Here is a 10000-nt window from a genome sequence, read left to right on the forward strand (position 1 = left end):
CTCATTCACGTCCGTGAACTGTAAGACAAAATCAATGAGTCGGTGGTCACTGGAGGTCCAATCCTCGTGAACCGTCCAGTTTCGCACAATTGTCGCCATGTCTGGAGTCGATAATGTGACATCGATCCATGACTCACCGGCAGGGCTGGAGTATGTAGGAATACTCCCAGCCTCGTTCAAAATCGTCAAGTCGTGTAATGCGATAAACTCTTCGAGTTTCTCGCCTCGCGTGTCCGGTCGAACGCTTTCTCCCCCCCAAAGGTGGGATTTGGCATTGACGTCCGCGGCTATCACGACTCGACGGTGTTGGAGAGCATCAAGTGTCCTCTCCAAGCGTGCCAGACTTGGTTCAATGTCTTCCGAGCATTGAAAGTACTGGCTAACGAGGTAGAAACTACCGAAGGGTCCGCTAATGCAAACGCAGGAGGTGTGAGTATCACACAGCTGTGTGATTTTTACCACCGAGATGTCCGGGTTTCTGACCACTATTGCGGCCATAGCCCGTTCATTCTCGGCAATCACCTTCGCCGTGAGCCCAAAGCCTGGAATCTGTCCCTGAAATTGGTAAGGTTCCTGCATGAGCAACACGTCGATCTCCTTTGCGTGCATTAGCTCGCTCACCTCACCATGAACAATTAGCGCACGCCGCATATTATGCTGCGCGATGCGCAATTGCCTTAGAGGATTCTCCGGGTCGTGTCTATCCATAATTGGTCCGAGATACTGCAAGATCGAGTGCTGCCTGATAGGCAGGGCAGTTCTTGTCTCGTGACTTATGGTCGTGCTTCTTGCCTCTTGCTTTACAGTTCGAGCAAGTCGGGGACTTACTCTTCGCTGTACAAGAGGCAATGGTATGCCCTTCTTCGGAGCAGTGACCGCAAACCTCGTTCTGCGCTTTACAATGTTTGGCCATGTGGCCAAACATCTGACACTTGAAGCATCGTGTAACAGAGACATAGTCCTGCACTCTGCATGCGGACCAGCCCAGGTACACTCTGCCCATGCTCTTCAGCCGCTGGCGAACCAGCGGACTGACTTCCATGACCCAGTTGGCAGTGTCCTTTTCCTTCGGGCCGGTTGCAAACCGGACCTTCAGATTGGACGACACATCCCCCTGGGTCATATCGCTGAGGTTTTGCTTCCAGATACTGGAAGAAACCTCCTCTTTCCTCATCGACTTGGGAACGTCATACACTATAAGTGTAGGGTTCCTCAAGGTCGGTAGAGTAGCTGAAAGTCCTACCTCTTTCAGCTTCGCGCAGTTGACGAAGGCCTTTAGATCCTCCTTGCGTTCAGTCTCGACGGCTATGCCACCGGAGTGGATGCGTCGGACGGACCTCACGCGGATCTTGGCTTTCGCCGGCTTGACCAGTGACAGAACAGTTTGTTTGGTCACGTCGCTGTTCTGTCCTTTCCCTTTCTGCGGGAAAATACGCACCACATGTCGTGGTGGTTTAACCGCTTCCGGGGAAACTCGATTGGCGTCGACCTTTACCGCTTGCGCGTAGGTCGTCGCCGCACGAACTGGTGCGGGTTTCGCAGTCGGACGGGAACCCGTCGTCTGTGAAACCGTCGGGGCAACCCTCTCCGCGATCCTCTGGGAGGCTCTCACCTCTTGCCGGATCGCCGCGAGCTGTCCTTTTAGGAAAGAGTTCTGAATAAGAACCTCCTGGACTAGCTCGTAGAGAGCTGCCGCGTTGCCAACGATCAAGGCTCCGGTCTCCTTGCTGAGCCTGGATTCTTTTCCAAGACAGCTGGTCCGGATACCCTTGAACAGTTTCGAGGCCTCTCCACTAATTTTGTCGAGAGGCCTGTTCGAAGGACCAGGTGCCGCCTCCGCCGACACCTTTCCTGGCATATTCTCGCCGCTTTTCCGGGCTTTCTCTGCCCTCTGCGGCTGCTCCTTCTTGACGACGGTTATCCAACCGTCGTCGTCGACTCCATGGCCCTTTCCTCCGTCCGAGGACGTGGCGTTGCCTTCAGAAGTTGCCTTCGGCTTTTTGGCCTCCGGCTTCTTCGGTGGTGGAGTTGTACGGGGTGGTGTCCCCGATCCGTCCTTCTTGACATCCTTTTTAATTACAGGGGATGTCTCACCTGCCGGCTTTGGTGGTGTAGCCGTCTTTCGCGTTGGGGGTCTGGTACCGGGGGGCGTTTTAGCGCCCTTACCCGCTTCAACCGCCTTCGCCTTTTTCTGAGGTGGTGAAACCACCCCAGCTCTCTTACTCACCGCCGTCGTTCTGCCGGGAGCAGCGACAGCGGCCTCCTTGACTCCCTTTTCCCCCTTGCGGGGTACCGAGGCATCTATGGGGGTTAGTTTAATTTTAGGATCCATGCTTACTTGGAAACTGTTTCGTCCCGGCGTGTGTCCCGGCCTCCATGGACCCTCAATTGGAACCCGGCTCCGCCTGGGTTAGGACTTGCACCCGGGATATAGTCCGCGAACAAAGGCCGACCGGGCTTTCCCCGGACTCCTAGGTTCACTTCCTCGCCCAATAGAACCCACGAATGGTGTTCCGAGCCGATTGACTAGGCACAGGGCTGCTTTTCTCGCCTAGCCGCCTGTCTAGACGAAGCAGAGGCCAAAGGTACGTGTTGGGCAGCTACACTCCCGCAGGAGAGAGGGCCCTCAGATCCCAGGATCCTCCTTTCCGCCGACACAGGTCGCCACGCACGGCAAACACGTGGGGAACAAACCTCAAGCAGATGTTCCCTCTGCTTCGCTACGCCCGGTTTCTGCTCCCTGTTTTTGCAGGGAACCCGCTGCGTAACTAGGACATGACCTCGGGCATCATGTCCCTGTAGCATTAGCTCCAAAACGTGGGACTCGTCCTTAGCACGACTAGTAGAACTCACTTTGCCATCATCAACTATGCTCTTGACGCTTCAGCGTCCTTTTGCCATCGCCAACGACGGGAGCTGCTGTCAGCAGCGCGACGACGGTCTTACATGTATAAATACATGTTGTCTTTCGTCGTTGGCGTACCTTTCAGTGTTTTCGTCATACGCTGCATATCCTTCCTATATGCAGCGTCCGTATGGCAAGGACTCCGAGTCTGACAGAGCCGTACACCACCGGTTTACAGCTCGGAGTTGAGCTGGTCTAGGCGGAGTCTTCTAATGGCCAGGGGAGCGATCCACGTTTCGAGGCCCGTCTCCCTACCTAGGATACTAGCGTGGTTTCCCAGCCGACACCTTCAGGCAGTAGGGAGCAGCTCAGCTACTTCTACGGTGGCCTCCTTCCGTCATTCGTCTGGCATTACGACGTCTGCCACCAGATGTTTTGGTGTGCTGGGTTCTGCCAAGCCCAGCGGCGTATTGCTTTTCCCAGCGGCGTATTGCTTTTGGGGACGCATACAGACGTCGTTTCGTGTCTCTTTCTGATCTTGGATTTTTGCTCAACGTGAAAAGGGGGCATGTAGCCCCCTTTTTGATTTCTGGTGTCAGGATCGCCTCCTCGGAAAAGCATTAAAGCAAAAAGGGGGCTTAAAGCCCCCTGGTATGAGTTAGGTCTTTCTTGGAGAAGTCCCAGATGTTCGAGTAGGAACTTTTGAAAAGTTCCTTAAAGTGAAAAAGGGGCATATAGCCCCTTTTTGTATAATATACCTTCTCCAATAAGCCTTAACGTGAAATGGGGGCCGAAGCCCCCAGGTGTTAAGTATACGCTAATCATAATGCTTCCCCATCTCTCTTTGCTTTCCTGACACCACTCTTTTCTGACATCTCTGTGTTTGCACAGTACGAATGACGGATCACGTCTTGCTCGGGTAGGTGGGGTCGCTACTCCCATACGGTGTGCCCCTGCACCGCCCCTGCCGAAACCAGAGCCCCGTTGGCCGGCATAAATGCCGTTTGCAGCGTCCACCGCGTGGAGGAGGGGTTGGCACATGCGATCCTGGTGCCGTATAGCAAGCTATACGCCCGGACGGCTTCTAGACGCCTAGTAGATAGGGACATGTAGTGTGTAGCCGTTATTCTGTCCAAGCGCGTTGCCACTTGGGGACTTTGCTGTACCTCAGACCGAAGGTCTATACCAGCAACTACATTTTGCCTGATGTTCGGGCATCTACTTTTCACGCGTCGTTATGCGTTTGGAGGCTAACGACGTCGAAACCTGCTGCCACCTCGAGTCCAACCCAATCCAGGAACGCTCGCCGAAGCAAGCGGGGCTTGTATCCCGGCCCGAGGAGGTCATTGCCGAAGCACATGACCTAGCATCCGTTCGAGTACATTTTCAAGCATGGTTATTAGAGAGAATCCGCAGACTTCTCTCGTTCTGTTACGTAGCGTAATGCGTTCAATGGCGGTTTTGGTTTCGCCCTGCTTTCGTAAGTAGTACCGAGCGCGTATATGTCCGGAACTCCCTGTATAGGTCTTGTTTTACAAGATCGGCTTCGGTCACCGGCCACGGATGGCCAGCTTCTTCAGCCGCTTGTCTCAGGAGTTCTCGCGCGTCTCGGTACCTCCGGCACTCGAATAGGACGTGGTTTGGTGTTTCCACTTGGCCACAGTCGCAATTCTCGTGCGGTACTAAAGCAAATTCCTTGAGCTTGGCTCGGAAATCTCCGTGCCCGCTTAGGAATTGTACTACGTAGTGATCCAAGATCACCCAGCTTGCATTGAGACGGTCAGATACATCAGAGAAGTAGCGGTAGGTGACCCTACCTTTCTCCGATGACGACCATCTCGTTTGCCACATATTGAGAAGTTCCGCTCGCACCAAGGCTTTCGCCTGAGCAGCGGTTACTTCTCCAGCCGCCAAATCGGCTCGACTTATTCGACAATTTCCGACTTCGATATTGATTTGTCTTCTAATCTGGTATGCACACGCGCGCTCCACTAACACCAAGTCTATCGGCATCGTCCCGGCGATCACAGTGATCGCGTCGGTAGATACCGTACGATAGGCCTTGGTGACGGCGAGCAAAACATGTCTCTGCGCCCTGGCAAGTTTAGTTCTTGTCACAGAGGTGAGCATGTCTACCCATCCGGCGGCGGCGTATGTCGTGATCGGGACGAAGAGACCTTTGTACAAAGTACGCATGGTTCTGTGTCCCAATCCCCAGTTTGATCGAGCAAGTCTTGCTAGCGTATAAAACGTTCGCATGACTTTGGCATTCAAATATTCGACGTGGGATCTTACTCCCATTCGCGCATCGATGTGAACACCCAAGTACCTTATGGTTTGCTTGAGTGCCACACTTCTCTCGTTTATCCTTATCACAGGAGGTCGTTCTCTATCCAGATTTCCTTTCAAGAGAATCATCTCGGTCTTAGTCGCGGATAGTGTAAGTTTCTGCGTGGCGCACCACTCAGAAATTGTATCCGCGACTCTTTGCCCTCTTTGCTGCAACTGATTCCTCGAGTTTCCGTAGAATACCACGAGTAAGTCGTCAGCGTAGGCTATTGGCTCGCAAGCCAGGTGTTCGTTTGATAGGAGCTGTAGAACTTCGTCAAAGACTAGGTTCCAACAGCTCGGACCGAGTATCGACCCCTGAGGGCAGCCCTTGGTGACTTGCTTACGCACATTACCGTGTTTGGAAACTATTGTAACCATACGGTCAGCGAAGTAGTCGACCATGAGTCGATAAAGATTTCGGGGACATCCCCGGCGTTTCAGCTTCTGAAGTATGCTTGGCCACCAAACATTATCAAAAGCTCCGGCGATGTCGAAGGAGAGACCCATCACATATCGTTCCTCTCGCTGGGATATCAATTCCCTGAGCTTCACCACGGCGTCTTCCGTGGATCGTCCAGGCCTGAATCCATATTGCCGATCGGAACTATGTTCTGGGTTTAGGAATATGTTACTCATTCGGTTAAGCATTAGTCTCTCTAATACTTTGCCTAAGATGGAAAGTAGGCATATCGGTCTATACGACTTGACGTCCGTTGGTGGTTTATCGGGCCCTTTCAAGATTGCTCTGATCGAGCCGATTTTCCACCTAACGGGGAAGACCCCGTGCGCTAGACACCCGTTGTAGAGTCGAAGTAGAGCACTATGGATGGATCCATAAGCACATTTAACCACCTCGGCCTCTATACGGTCCAGCCCAGGGCATTTGCCTCGCTTTAAGCGCGATACTGCAGCTCCGAGCTCATTCCTCGTGAAGACTGGACAGTCTTCAGTCGGCGGATCGGTTGCAGCATCAGCTCTGGTGTTTGCTTGCTCCGGCGTTTCATCCGTGGACGAGTCGTCCGGGATTAGCGCCTGTAGGAGCTGCGAGGCAGTCGATTCCCAGTCAGTCGTATATCCTTCCGGCGTTCGAATGTTTGAGACCGCAGTCTCAACACAGAGTTTCTTTTGGGCGATCTTGTAGACAAGTCCCCATGGCTCTTTATTCCCCTGCTCCGTCACAAAGTTCTGCCAGCTTTGTGCTTTCGCAGCGCGCACTGCGGCTGTGTAGGCGAGTCTAGATGTTCGATACTCAGCCTGCTTTGCCGCTCTCTCCTCCGAGTTCCTCTCGCGCTGAAAGGCTCGTCTAAGTCGATAGACTCGCGCTTTCATTCTCGTCAAATTTTCCGTCCACCATGGGACGGACTTCGAATGCCACTTCTTGGGGCGCATTGAGGCATTGCACGCATCGATGATCGATTTCTCGACCTCTTGTGCTAGGTGTTCGACTTCCCTGCGGCATCCAGTGCCGAGGGGTAATTGCCTCGCGCCTTCAAGAAGAACTTGATCAAATCGCTCCCAGTTCGCATGCAACGTGCGGAATCGAGGCTGTGGGCTTCGATTCTCATTCACGTCCGTGAACTGTAAGACAAAATCAATGAGTCGGTGGTCACTGGAGGTCCAATCCTCGTGAACCGTCCAGTTTCGCACAATTGTCGCCATGTCTGGAGTCGATAATGTGACATCGATCCATGACTCACCGGCAGGGCTGGAGTATGTAGGAATACTCCCAGCCTCGTTCAAAATCGTCAAGTCGTGTAATGCGATAAACTCTTCGAGTTTCTCGCCTCGCGTGTCCGGTCGAACGCTTTCTCCCCCCCAAAGGTGGGATTTGGCATTGACGTCCGCGGCTATCACGACTCGACGGTGTTGGAGAGCATCGAGTGTCCTCTCCAAGCGTGCCAGACTTGGTTCAATGTCTTCCGAGCATTGAAAGTACTGGCTAACGAGGTAGAAACTACCGAAGGGTCCGCTAATGCAAACGCAGGAGGTGTGAGTATCACACAGCTGTGTGATTTTTACCACCGAGATGTCCGGGTTTCTGACCACTATTGCGGCCATAGCCCTTTCATTCTCGGCGATCACCTTCGCCGTGAGCCCAAAGCCTGGAATCTGTCCCTGAAATTGGTAAGGTTCCTGCATGAGCAACACGTCGATCTCCTTTGCGTGCATTAGCTCGCTCACCTCACCATGAACAATTAGCGCACGCCGCATATTATGCTGCGCGATGCGCAATTGCCTTAGAGGATTCTCCGGGTCGTGTCTATCCATAATTCGTACGAGATACTGCTAGATCGAGTGCTGCCTGATAGGCAGGGCAGTTCTTGTCTCGTGACTTATGGTCGTGCTTCTTGCCTCTTGCTTTACAGTTCGAGCAAGTTGGGGACTTACTCTTCGCTGTACAAGAGGCAATGGTATGCCCTTCTTCGGAGCAGTGACCGCAAACCTCGTTCTGCGCTTTACAATGTTTGGCCATGTGGCCAAACATTTGACACTTAAAGCATCGTGTAACAGAGACATAGTCCTGCACTCTGCATGCGGACCAGCCCAGGTACACTCTGCCCATGCTCTTCAGCCGCTGGCGAACCTGCGGACTGACTTCCATGACCCAGTTGGCAGTGTCCTTTTCCTTCGGGCCGGTTGCAAACCGGACCTTCAGATTGGACGACACATCCCCCTGGGTCATATCGCTGAGGTTTTGCTTCCAGATGCTGGAAGAAACCTCCTCTTTCCTCATCGACTTGGGAACGTCGTACACTATAAGTGTAGGGTTCCTCAAAGTCGGTAGAGTAGCTGAAAGTCCTACTTCTTTCAGCTTCGCGCAGTTGACGAAGGCCTTCAGATCCTCCTTGCGCTCGGTCTCGACGGCTATGCCACCGGAGTGGATGCGTCGGACAGACCTAACGCGGATCTTGGCTTTCGCCGGCTTAACCAGGGACAGAACAGTTTGCTTGGTGACTTCACTGTTCTGTCCTTTCCCTTTCTGCGGGAAAATACGCACCACATGTCGTGGTGGTTTAACCGCTTCCGGGGAAACTCGATTGGCGTCGACCTTTACCGCTTGCGCGTAGGTCGTCGCCGCACGAACTGGTGCGGGTTTCGCAGTCGGACGGGAACCCGTCGTCTGTGAAACCGTCGGGGCAACCCTCTCCGCGATCCTCTGGGAGGCTCTCACCTCTTGCCGGATCGCCGCGAGCTGTCCTTTTAAGAAGGAGTTCTGGATAAGAACTTCCTGGACTAGCTCGTAGAGGGCTGCCGCGTTGCCAACGATCAAGGCTCCGGTTTCCTTGCTGAGCCTGGATTCTTTTCCAAGACAGCTGGTCCGGATACCCTTGAACAGTTTCGAGGCCTCTCCACTAATTTTGTCGAGAGGCCTGTTCGAAGGACCAGGTGTCGCCTCCGCCGACACCTTTCCTGGCATATTCTCACCGCTTTTCTGGGCTTTTTCTGCCCTTTGCGGCTTCTCTTTCTTCACGACGGTTACCCAACCGTCGCTGTCGACTTCATGGCCCTTTCCTCCGTCCGGGGACGTGGCGTTGCCTGCTGAGGTTGCCTTTGGCTTTTTGGCCTCTGGCTTCCTCGGTGGAGTTGTACGGGGTGGTGTCCCCGATCCGTCCTTCTTGACATCCTTTTTGATCGCAGGGGATGTCTCACCTGCCGGCTTTGGTGGTGTAGCCGTCTTCCGCGTCGAGGGTCTGGTGCAGGGGGGCGTTTTAGCGCCCTTACCCACTTCAACCGCCTTCGCCTTTTTCTGAGGTGGTGAAACCACCCCAGCTCTCTTACTCACCGCCGTCGTTCTGCCGGGAGCAGCGACAGCGGCCTCCTTGACTCCCTTTTCCCCCTTGCGGGGTACCGAGGCATCTATGGGGGTTAGTTTTATTTTAGGATCCATGCTTACTTGGAAACTGTTTCGTCCCGGCGTGTGTCCCGGCCTCCATGGACCCTCAATTGGAACCCGGCTCCGCCTGGGTTAGGACTTGCACCCGGGATATAGTCCGCGAACAAAGGCCGACCGGGCTTTCCCCGGACTCCTAGGTTCACTTCCTCGCCCAATAGAACCCACGAGTGGTGTTCCGAGCCGATTGACTAGGCACAGGGCTGCTTTTCTCGCCTAGCCGCCTGTCTAGACGAAGCAGAGGCCAAAGGTACGTGTTGGGCAGCTACACTCCCGCAGGAGAGAGGGCCCTCAGATCCCAGGATCCTCCTTTCCGCCGACACAGGTCGCCACGCACGGCAAACACGTGGGGAACAAACCTCAAGCAGATGTTCCCTCTGCTTCGCTACGCCCGGTTTCTGTTCCCTGTTTTTGCAGGGAACCCGCTGCGTAACTAGGACATGACCTCGGGCATCATGTCCCTGTAGCATTAGCTCCAAAACGTGGGACTCGTCCTTAGCACGACTAGTAGAACTCACTTTGCCATCATCAACTATGCTCTTGACGCTTCAGCGTCCTTTTGCCATCGCCAACGACGGGAGCTGCTGTCAGCAGCGCGACGACGGTCTTACATGTATAAATACATGTTGTCTTTCGTCGTTGGCGTACCTTTCAGTGTTTTCGTCATACGCTGCATATCCTTCCTATATGCAGCGTCCGTATGGCAAGGACTCCGAGTCTGACAGAGCCGTACACCACCGGTTTACAGCTCGGAGTTGAGCTGGTCTAGGCGGAGTCTTCTAATGGCCAGGGGAGCGATCCACGTTTCGAGGCCCGTCTCCCTACCTAGGATACTAGCGTGGTTTCCCAGCCGACACCTTCAGGCAGTAGGGAGCAGCTCAGCTACTTCTACGGTGGCCTCCTTCCGTCATTCGTCTGGCATTACGACGTCT

This window comes from Colletes latitarsis, unplaced genomic scaffold, assembly GCF_051014445.1.
Source record: "Colletes latitarsis isolate SP2378_abdomen unplaced genomic scaffold, iyColLati1 scaffold0042, whole genome shotgun sequence".
NCBI classification, from domain to species: Eukaryota; Metazoa; Arthropoda; class Insecta; order Hymenoptera; family Colletidae; genus Colletes; species Colletes latitarsis.